The sequence below is a fragment of the Pteronotus mesoamericanus genome, unplaced genomic scaffold (genome assembly GCF_021234165.1).
Source record: "Pteronotus mesoamericanus isolate MK-2021 breed Mesoamerican mustached bat unplaced genomic scaffold, CSHL_Meso_final contig_116, whole genome shotgun sequence".
NCBI lineage: Eukaryota > Metazoa > Chordata > Mammalia > Chiroptera > Mormoopidae > Pteronotus > Pteronotus mesoamericanus.
In genome coordinates, this window is record NW_026555027.1 from 6,405,041 (window position 1) to 6,415,067 (window position 10,027).

Genomic DNA, 10,027 nt, shown 5'->3' on the forward strand with positions numbered 1-10,027 from the left:
GGTGTTGTTAACATGCTCGCTCCACAGCTGAGAGAGCAGAGGCCCAGAGAGATTGAGAAGGGTCTCCAGGCACACAGCCAGGCCATAAGTCCGGGGGGGACAGAACTACCTAAGACTGAACACGAGCACTGCAAAACTCTCTCCCCTCGCCCCTTTTCACGAAGGAGGAAATCAGGGCCTGAAAAGGAGAGGACAGAACAGAAGATCACACTGCAAGTACAAGAGAGCCAAAATCTGAAAAATTCATGTCATAAGTATCGGCATGGTCTCATCACAGGCAACTCGGAGTTAGATTCTGTTGTTCATTTTTGTTGTTGTTATTTTAAGGATGAGGCAACTGAGGCTCAGAAAGTGTAAGAAGTTGCCTAAGGATGAAAAATCTTTCAAAAATAAAGAAGTAGAATTCACTGGGGCGCTCCAAGTCAGCACTTACGAAGCTCAAAAGCATTGTGTGAAAAGCACATCTGGAAAATGGTGAGCAAACCAGTCTGTTTCCAACCATTCACATAGGAGTGTAGTCAAAAATAAGGGTTAGAGAATAGATTGGGGTAAAGTTTGAAAGACTTTGAAAAATAAATACAAGCAACGGAGAGCATGCAAAGAAAATGTTATGCCTAATTCAAATTCTAATACTGGTATGTTGATGCAAATGTACATTAACTGAATTTAGGTTCATCCAGCAGGTGTTGTTCACCCATGCACAGTATCAGCATAGTTCTGAGGGACATAAAAAAAGTAGATGATGCTGAATCAATACATGGACAGGTGAAGTCAAGGGCACACTACACCAGCCTTATTTCATTTATTCAACAAATATATTGAAAGCCTTCTCTACAGCAGGCACTATGGTGCAAACACTGACTTCTGTCAGCTAAATCCCCTAGAAAAAGACAAGTTGACATCTTGATAGATTTCCAGAGGACTTTGAAAGAAAAAACATGAGTCTGACTTCTTAAACCCTCAGTCACTTTTAGAAACTTGCATCTAATTCCTGAGGCCCCTCCACCTCCTGGCAATGTCGACTTTCCCTCAGGACCTTTTCTTCCCTTTAACACAACCAGCTGTCCCCTGAAGGCTACTTGTCCCCGCCTCCCTCCTCAAATTGTTTCCACATTTATCTCTTCCTCTGGAGCTTTGGTTCTTCCTTGTCACTGTGTTCTGTCCCTATGTGCTCCCACAGGGCAGGCGCTGGCCCATGTCTGTCTCCAGGTCTCACCAGTTGTTCCTTTGTAATGTGTCTCACCACACTGGAGAAAACACAGTGTAGTGGACAAAATGCTGGGAACGTGGGAGCTGGAATCAGAATATGTCTGCATTTGAACACCACTTACTAGTTGACAACTTCTCTGTGGCTCAGTGTTTGTTTTTGGTTCTTATCAATAATCATTTAAATGGGGATAACATATAGCGAGTGTTTCCATATCCTGGACACTGTGCTAAGCCCTATTTCATCCTCACGCGAGAGCTAGGATGCGTGGATTGTTTGTGAGCCTCTCCTCTCCACAGAGAATTCCTGTAAACTCTGTGTAGAGGGAAGACAGTGACCCTGGCAGCAAATGCCATTTTGACCCCAACTGATGCAAAAACGGCTCTCTTCCACTCCTGTAACCTGCTTCCTGCCAAAAGCAATGCCCCACCCTATAGAATTCTTCCCCCTTAAGCCAAGCATAAAGGAACCGCAGGACGGTGATTCCGGGGCCCAGGCTTTGGGAGGTTACTCCACTGGGCCCACACGCGTTAATAAAGCTCATCTTCCTTTCACAACTCCTGGTGTCAACTGAGCCCCTTCCAGACCTACCATAATATCTGATTCCCTGACCAGGAGATGACCTATTTGCACCAGCAAATTGCCTCTGGTGGGAGGCAGACCTGCGGCTGCCCCAGGGAGGCCCAGCAGCATACAGAGAGGAACTGCCCAACACAATTACCAGGTCCCAAGTTACGCTGAGGTTTCCTGGGACAGCGCTCAGAACCTCAACCCCGACCTTGGACCACAAGGAGAGTGAATGGAACCTGGGAGCCATGTGGCATCGGATTGAGTGAGTTTTCCCTGGGAAAACACCCTGAGTCAGGCCCGTCCTCAGTCCAAAGAGTAGACTGACTGATCACCTCCCAGGACCATGAGGTCCACCAGGTAGGGCCTTCTCAGGAAGGGAAGGGAAGGGAAGAGAGGACTGTATAGCCTCTGAGGGAGTGAGCGAGCGAGTGAGTGAACAAGTGTGGGGTCCTGACTGCTGGCGGCCGGGCACCCAATCTGTGACTCCACAGTGAATAACCATGGAGCCTGAGTGGGCCCAAACCTGCGATTCCTTGGCACTGTCATATGGCATAACAGCTGATTAACCCAGATTCTACACAGGCAGCCTTAGCTAAGATGGGCCTAAGTTTCTCGCGAGAGAAAGAGGCCAGGGGGGCACCTGACTGGTCTCCAACTGGAGGCACCCCGACCCCTTATCTGTCTGTGCCGTAAAGGGGGGAAGATGGGAGGTGGACAATTTACCCCCACAGTCCTAGACTGCGTGGTTTGGAATGTTGACAAATTCAAGGCAGACTGCGGTATTTTTCCCCCTATGGATCCAGATACACTGACTATCCTCTGTGAGTCGGAGTGGCCTTCCTTCGGGGTGAGATGGCCTTCAAAGGGGACCTTAGACCTAGAGATTATCGGTGCTGTCCACATAAAAGAGACAGGCAGGCTGGGGCACCCAAACCGGTTTTAATATATAGACCGGTGGCAGGACTTGGCCCAGCAAATGCCAGCATGGCTCCGAATGTATACAGGAGTCCAACAGGAAAGAAAAGGAACAATTAGGAATGGGTCTCGAGGCCGAAATTGAGTTCAGCAGACACCAGCCCCCAAATGCAGGAAGTCGTGTGTCCTAGTCTCTCAACCAGCCGGCACACGAAGATACCCCATCTACCAAAGAGCCCCCGATGAAGAGCCACTGATACCCGTCTACCCACCCCCTTATGCCCTGTGTGCAGTAGGACCTGAGTTTGGCCCAGAAACACCTCCTCCGTCAGTCTCCCCACTGACCACCCCAGAGGGAAAAGACAGTCAGGGAGCCCTGTCGCTGAGAGGCTGCGTTCGGCAAAGCCTATCCTCCAGATGCCCCTGAGTGAAGCTCAGGGCTCACCCCAGATAAGCCCTGATGGGACAGTACAGCCCATACAGCTGATCATGTACTACCAACCACTCACCACTACTGACCTGCTGCACTAGAAGCACCACACCCCATCATATTCGGAGACGCCCCAGGCCCTCATCAACCTCATGGAGTCCATCATGCAAACTCATCGGCCCACTTGGGACAACTGCTGCCAGCTCCTCCTCACACTGTTTAATACAGAGGAGCGATGACAAATTCTGCAAGAAGCTCAGAAATATTTACAGAACACCGCCCCAGTCGGGACAATAGACCCAGAGGCCTGGGTGTGGGGAGCAGCTCCAGAGACCCAGCTGGAGTGGGACCATAATATGGAAGAAGGGCGAGCGGCCCTCCAGAGATACCGAGAGGCCCTGTTGCACAGTGTTTGAGAGGGGGCCCAGAGGCCCACAAATATGTGCAAAACTGCCACCATAATTCAGAAGCCAGATGAATGTCCAGGGGACTTAAATGAACGCCTTTGCGAAGCATACCACATCTACACCCTGTTTGACCCAGAAAGCCCTGACAAACAGCGCATTGTGAACACCGCCTTCGTTACCCAGGCTGCCATGGATATACTGAAGAAACTGCAAAAACTGGAGGGCTCTGCTGAGATGAACATCAGCCAACTGCTAGAAATCGCAAACAAAGTATATAGTAACAGAGGAGAGACCGCTGAGCGGGAAGTGAGAAGGCGAATGAAGGAAAAGGCCACGCTCCTGGCGGAGGCACTAGGACAGCTGCCCTAATCCAACAGGGAAGGACCACCGCACACAAAGAGGAGAAAGGAAGGGCCCCAGGCTCCTTGACTGGGATCAGTGCACCTACTGCAAGGAAAAAGGACACTGGAAAAGGGAATGCCCAAACCAGAAGAAACAAGACAGACCAAGGCCTGACCAGTTCACTGCCGAGCCCCAGCTACCGACAGTTTTAGACCTGGCAGGATTGTTCTCCGACTAGAAAGGACCAGGCTCCCTTGAACTAGGCGCTGGAGAGCCCATGGTCCATGCCCAGATAGGGGGCTGCACAGTTCCATTCATGGGAGACACAGGGGCTGAACACTCAGTTGTTACCACACCAGTTGCACCCCTCTCAGGGAAAACAGCCTCGGTAATGGGGGCCCAGCGCTCAGTAGTCCTTTCACCAAACACGGACCTGCCAAATAGGAGGCCACCAAGTCACCCACAAGTTCCTCTACTTACCTGAATACCCAGTGCCCCTCCTTGCAAGGGACTTGTTAACAAAACTAGGGGCACAGATAACCTTCCTGCTGAGCAGCCCCGCCAGCCTCCAAGTAGGGAGAGAACTCACCTCCTAGTCACAGTCCCCCATGAGGAGGAAGACCGGCTATACTCAGCCCCCACGGACACTACAAGCTTGGGTGAAGAGGAGCTGAAACACCAGTTCCTGAAGGTATGGGCTGAGGACAACCCACCCGGACTAGCCATCAACCATGTACCTCTCATCAATGACCTGAAGCCCAGGGCAACCCCTGCCCGGTTACGACAATACTCAATCCCCTGGGAAGCCCAGTGCACCATAGCAGGAATCATACACCATCATTTACAAGGGGGTATCCTGGTAGCATGCCAATGGCCATGGAACACCCCACTCCTGCCAGTGTGTAAGCCTGACGGTCCAGGCTATTGGCCAGTCCAGGACCTGCGAGCCATGAATGAGGCTATTAGCCTCCATCCCGTCCTGCCCAACCCATATACCTTCCTCGGGCAGCTTCTGCTGCAGGTGGCATGGTTCACCTGTTTGGACTTAAAGGACGACCTCTTTTGCCTCCGCCTAGCTGAGAAAAGTCAGCCCTTATTTGCCTCTGAGTGGGGAGAACACACAGGACAGAAGATCCAGCTTACATGGACAAGCCTTCCCCAGGGGCTCAAGAACTCACCCACGCTCTTCGGGGAGGCTCTCGCCAAGGACCTGGTGGCATTTCCAACACAGGGAGGCGAGCTCACCCTCCTCCAGTATGTAGATGACCTCCTCTTGGCAGCCCGACCAAGGAATCCTGCTGGGAAGGCACATGCAGTCTCCTGCAACTGCTCTCAGACTCAGGGTATAAGGAATGCTGGAGGAAAGCACAAATCTGCCAACAACAGGTGAGATACCTCAGCTTCGTTATTACCCAAGGAAGGCAAATGCTAGGGGCAGAGAGGAAGGAAGTTATCCTCTCCCTGCTAACCCCCACTACATGGAAGAAACTCAGGGAGTTCCTTGGGGCAGTGGGGTTTTGCCGCATCTGGATCCCCAGCTAAACCACTGTACCAGGCTCTGACAAGCACAAAGGCAGGCCCACTCTCCTGGGGACCGGAGCAGCGGGAGGCCTTCAAGACTATTATTAAGACCCTACTGGGACAGGCTCTGGCCTTAGGACTTCCAGACCTGTCCAGGGAATTCAACCTGTTCGTGCATGAGAAGAATAAAACTTCACTAGAAGTATTAACCCAAGCAATTGGGCCCTGGCAGCGGCTGGTCACCTACCTGTCGAAGCAACAACTGGACTCAGTAGCAGCCGGGTGGCCCCCCTGCCTGCGCGCTATCACCACCGCAGTTATCCTCATCCGGGAGGCAGACAAACTGACCCTGGGTCAGAATATCAAGATTTATGTCCCACATGCCATCACCAGCCTCCTAAATGGACATGGGCACAATTGGCTCTCCAACCCCCGGCTTACCCGGTACCAAGGTCTCCTGTACGAAAACCCATGGCTCACTGTAGAAACAATATGAAAACTAAACCCCGCCACCTTCCTTCCAGCTGACAAAGGGGACCCCGAACATGACTGCACCAAGGTCACCGAGGAGGTCTATGCAAGCCAGCCTGACCTCCAGGATCAACCGCTCACTGGCCCAGATCTGACCCTGTATACCGATGGCAGCAGTTACAGGGCAGGGCCCGGCACACTGGCTATGCCATTGTAAGCCCCGACCAGGTCCTTGAGGCAGCAGCCCTACTGTCAGGGTGGTCAGCATAGCAAGTGGAACTATGGGCCCTCATCCAAGCCCTTAAAATAGCTGAGGGAAAAACAGTCAACATTTACACTGACTCCCGGTATGCTTTCGCCACCCTGCATGTCCATGGGGCAATTTACAAGGAAAGAGGGCTCCTCAGAGCAGGAAGAAAGGAAATAAAGAATAAAGATGAAATATTACAACTGCTAGAAGCAGTATGGGCGCCGAAAGCAGTAGCAGTAGTACACTGTAAGGGACACCAGAGGGGGAACGCAGATACTGTACAAGGAAACCGGAAAGCAAACAAGACCTCCAAACAGGCTGCATGGGGAGAGATAGAGGTGAAGCCACACCCTGCCCGAGTGCTTCCCCTACTCAAATAAGACCTCCAGGAACTCACATATGCTCTGGAGGAGGTCACTTGGGCCAAGAAAGAAGAGTGCCAGGAGACCCCAAATGGCCTCTGGCGACTTCTGGATGGAAGGTTATATGTCCCGCAGGGGCCAGCGCACAGCCTGGTGCAAGAATGCCATAAGCTCACGCATTTAGGGAAAACTGCATTAGAGGTGTTGCTTGTCAAGTATTATTATATAGTAGGTTACCAAGCATATGCACGTCCATATGTGCTAGATGCTCAACATGTGCCCAGAACAACCCCCAGGAAGGGCTGAAGGGCCCCCAGGGATCCAGCTATCTGGGAAGGCCCCATTTGAAGATTTACAGGTTGATTTTACTGAAGTCAAACCAAGTCAAGGCTACAAGTACCTGCTCATATTCATCTGCACCTTCTCGGGCTGGGTAGAGGCATACCCGACCCACACAGAAAAGAGCAGGGAAGTTACCAAAGCCCTGCCCAGGGACATCATTCCCCGGTTTGGACTTCCCCTCTCAATCTGAAGCGACAACAGGAGTAAGACTCATGTGGTCAGGGACCAAGATAACCTGCCTCTTTCCCCAAGGGAACAGCAAGGAACCTCGGGAAATAGGGTCAATCCTCGGCAGCCTCTGCTGCAAGAACGAGACCCTACTAAACAATGAAACTATCTATAATTTTCCAGGTATTTTCTTCCTGCGTGGCTCAACAGCCTACCGATGTCTACAAAACAACTGGACTGGACTGTGTATTAGGGTATTCTTAACCCCAGATATCAACATTTACACAGATGAAGAGGTATTTAACGTCCTCCTTCCCCACTAGCAAGGGAAGTGAGCAGCTCTCGCTGCAGCCCTTATAGGGGTTGGCATCGCCACTGGAATTGGAGCAGGTATCGGTGGACTAGGGACCTCAGTAGGAATATACTACAAACTATCCCAGGAACTGAATGATGACATGGAGCGGGTAGCGGACATGCTCATGTCCCTACAAAATCAGATTAATCTCCTAACCACAGTTACCCTGCAGAACTAAAGGGCCTTAGATCTCCTAACCGCGGAGAAGGGTGGCACCTGCATGTTCCTAGGGGAAGAATGTTGCTATTTTGTTAACCAATCAGGAACCATCACAAGGAAAGTAAAAGAGCTCTGAGACCATATACAAAAGAAGTGAGAAAGTCTCAGCAGCCCCTGGCCATGGGGATTAGGGCAGTGGACCCAATGGTTGTTCAAACTAATTGGGGCCGTTCTTAGTGATTATTATAGCTGTGACCGTCATCCCCCTGCATAGTGGGAATGCTCATTCGGTTCATAGAGACCACAGTCATGCGCAGGACCACCGCCCACATACTAGCCCTGCAGAGATATCAGGCCCTCAGCCCCAAGGCTGAGGAACAGCTAATTTTAGAGGAACAGAATGATGCCTGTGATGATGCCATATAACATAGGCATCAAAGGGGAGAATGTAGAGGGAAGACAGTGACCCTGGTGGCAAACACCATTTTGACCCCGACTGATGCAATAACGGCTCTCTTCTACTTCTGTAACCTGCTTCGCCAAAAGCAGTGCCCTGCCCCGTAGAATCCTTCCCCCTTAGGCCAAGCTAAAAGGACCGCAGGATCGTGATTCAGGGCCCAGACTTTGCAAGGTTACTCCACTGGACCCACATGTGTTAATAAAGTTTACCTTCCCTTCGCTACTCTTGGTGTCGACTGAGTCCTTTCCTGATCTGCCATAACATTTGAGCATGCCTAGCTCTCAACAAGACGCTGTTGCATAAAAATGATTCTTTTCCTCTTGGTCCCCCCAGTTATCAAAGAGCCTCGTCAAAGGTCTCCTAGACTCCCTACCTAATTAATCCTATCACTTTTAAATTTGCTTAAGTACAATTTAACACATTCTCTAGTCAATCCTTTTTAGTTCCCTATCACCTAATCCCCAATCCTGACTTTGTTTTTAAAGTGGCACCCCTGCTGCGTTGCTATCTGGAGGTCACTGGGCTGTGGCCTCTCTTGCCCTCAGGCATCATCTCCTAGGAGCCCTTAGCAGGAGATGGATGGGTGGGAGGGCAGCGAGGGTAGGTTTCTATTTTTCCAGTTCCTTTCCTGCCAAGCCACAGGTCAGTGGTGGCTGCTGTTCCTCTACGGCAGGCCACAGTTCCTGAGGGAGAGCCCTCTCTCCATACAGACCCTCTCCGGGTTTTAGTACCCTTCCTCTCCTGCCCCTTGAGGACTCCATGTCTCTTCTTAGTCAGATGGGAGCCATCCTTTGCTGACATAACTCAGCCCACACCCCTTACAAATACGAGCATCATTAACTCTGCTCAATTATCCCAAAGGATTGTGCCTTCTGTTTTCTTCCAGAACTCTAATAGGTACTAAAGCTCTCTGTGAGGAACCTACATTCTCACTCCATCCTGAACATCTCTCCTCTTCTCTCCCCCTCTGCTCTCCTATCTCTTCCTTGTTTCTACATCTTGTCCTTGCACCTGAAAGGACCCCCCCACCTAGATCCCTAAACTACTTCCTTCACAAAATCTTTCCTAGGTTATTTTGGCCCTTGTTGGTCTCTTTTCAATATTCTTAGAATCGCCTTTTAATCACACGTGCAATCCATCAGTAAGCCCTAATGAGCTCCCCTTCAAAATATAGTCTGGCAGAAGTAACGCTTGCTTGAGTGTGGTTTGTAATGATATGGGTATATTAATATAGAGTTAATTTGAACATTTTGCCTGAAATGTCATATGGTGTGCTTGAGTGTGATATTGTTATGTTATAGAATTACATGCTTATGATTTTTTAATGAAAGAGTCTGTAATAAAAGAGGGTCATTATTTGTGTCAGACCCTGTATATCTAGAATGTAAGCACTTCTCAGCTGGATGAGCACCCAATCTCCCAAGAGTCTTCCTGCTTGTCTTCATCCTGCTAACACTTGTCCTCAATAGGCAGCTAAAGGGATCCTGTTCACACCAAAGTCAGATGGGTCCTCCTCTCTCAGAACTCTCCCATGGCTCACATCTGACCAGAGGAGAAACCCACGTCCTAGAAGGCCCCAATGAGCTGGCCTCTTTAGTACTTCTCTGACCTCCTGTCCCACTATTCTCCCCTCCTCTCATTCTGCTCCAGCCACACTGGCTGCCTTGATGATCCCCGGGCAAATCATGTGTGCCGCCGCCTCGGGGCCTTGTACTTGCTGTTCCTTCAGCCAGGAACGCTCTTCCCCTGGAACACTGTACGGGTCAGTCCCTTACCCCCTTCAAGTCTTGGCTCAAATGTTACATCGTCATTGAGACCTTCCCTGACTACCCAAAATACCCTAAACAAAAGTAAAGCTTACCCTCACTCTGTGCCCCCATTTCCTTTTTCCCCTTCCTGCTTCCTTTTACTCCACAGCACCTCCGACCTAACCTGCGGGAAAAGTTGCCTGTCCTATGCGTTTCCTGCCTGTCTCCTCCCACTATGAAGGCAGGCAGAGATTTCTATCTGTTTTGCTCTCTGATATGTCTCTAGAGCTACAACGAAGCCTGACAATGGTAGGTACATA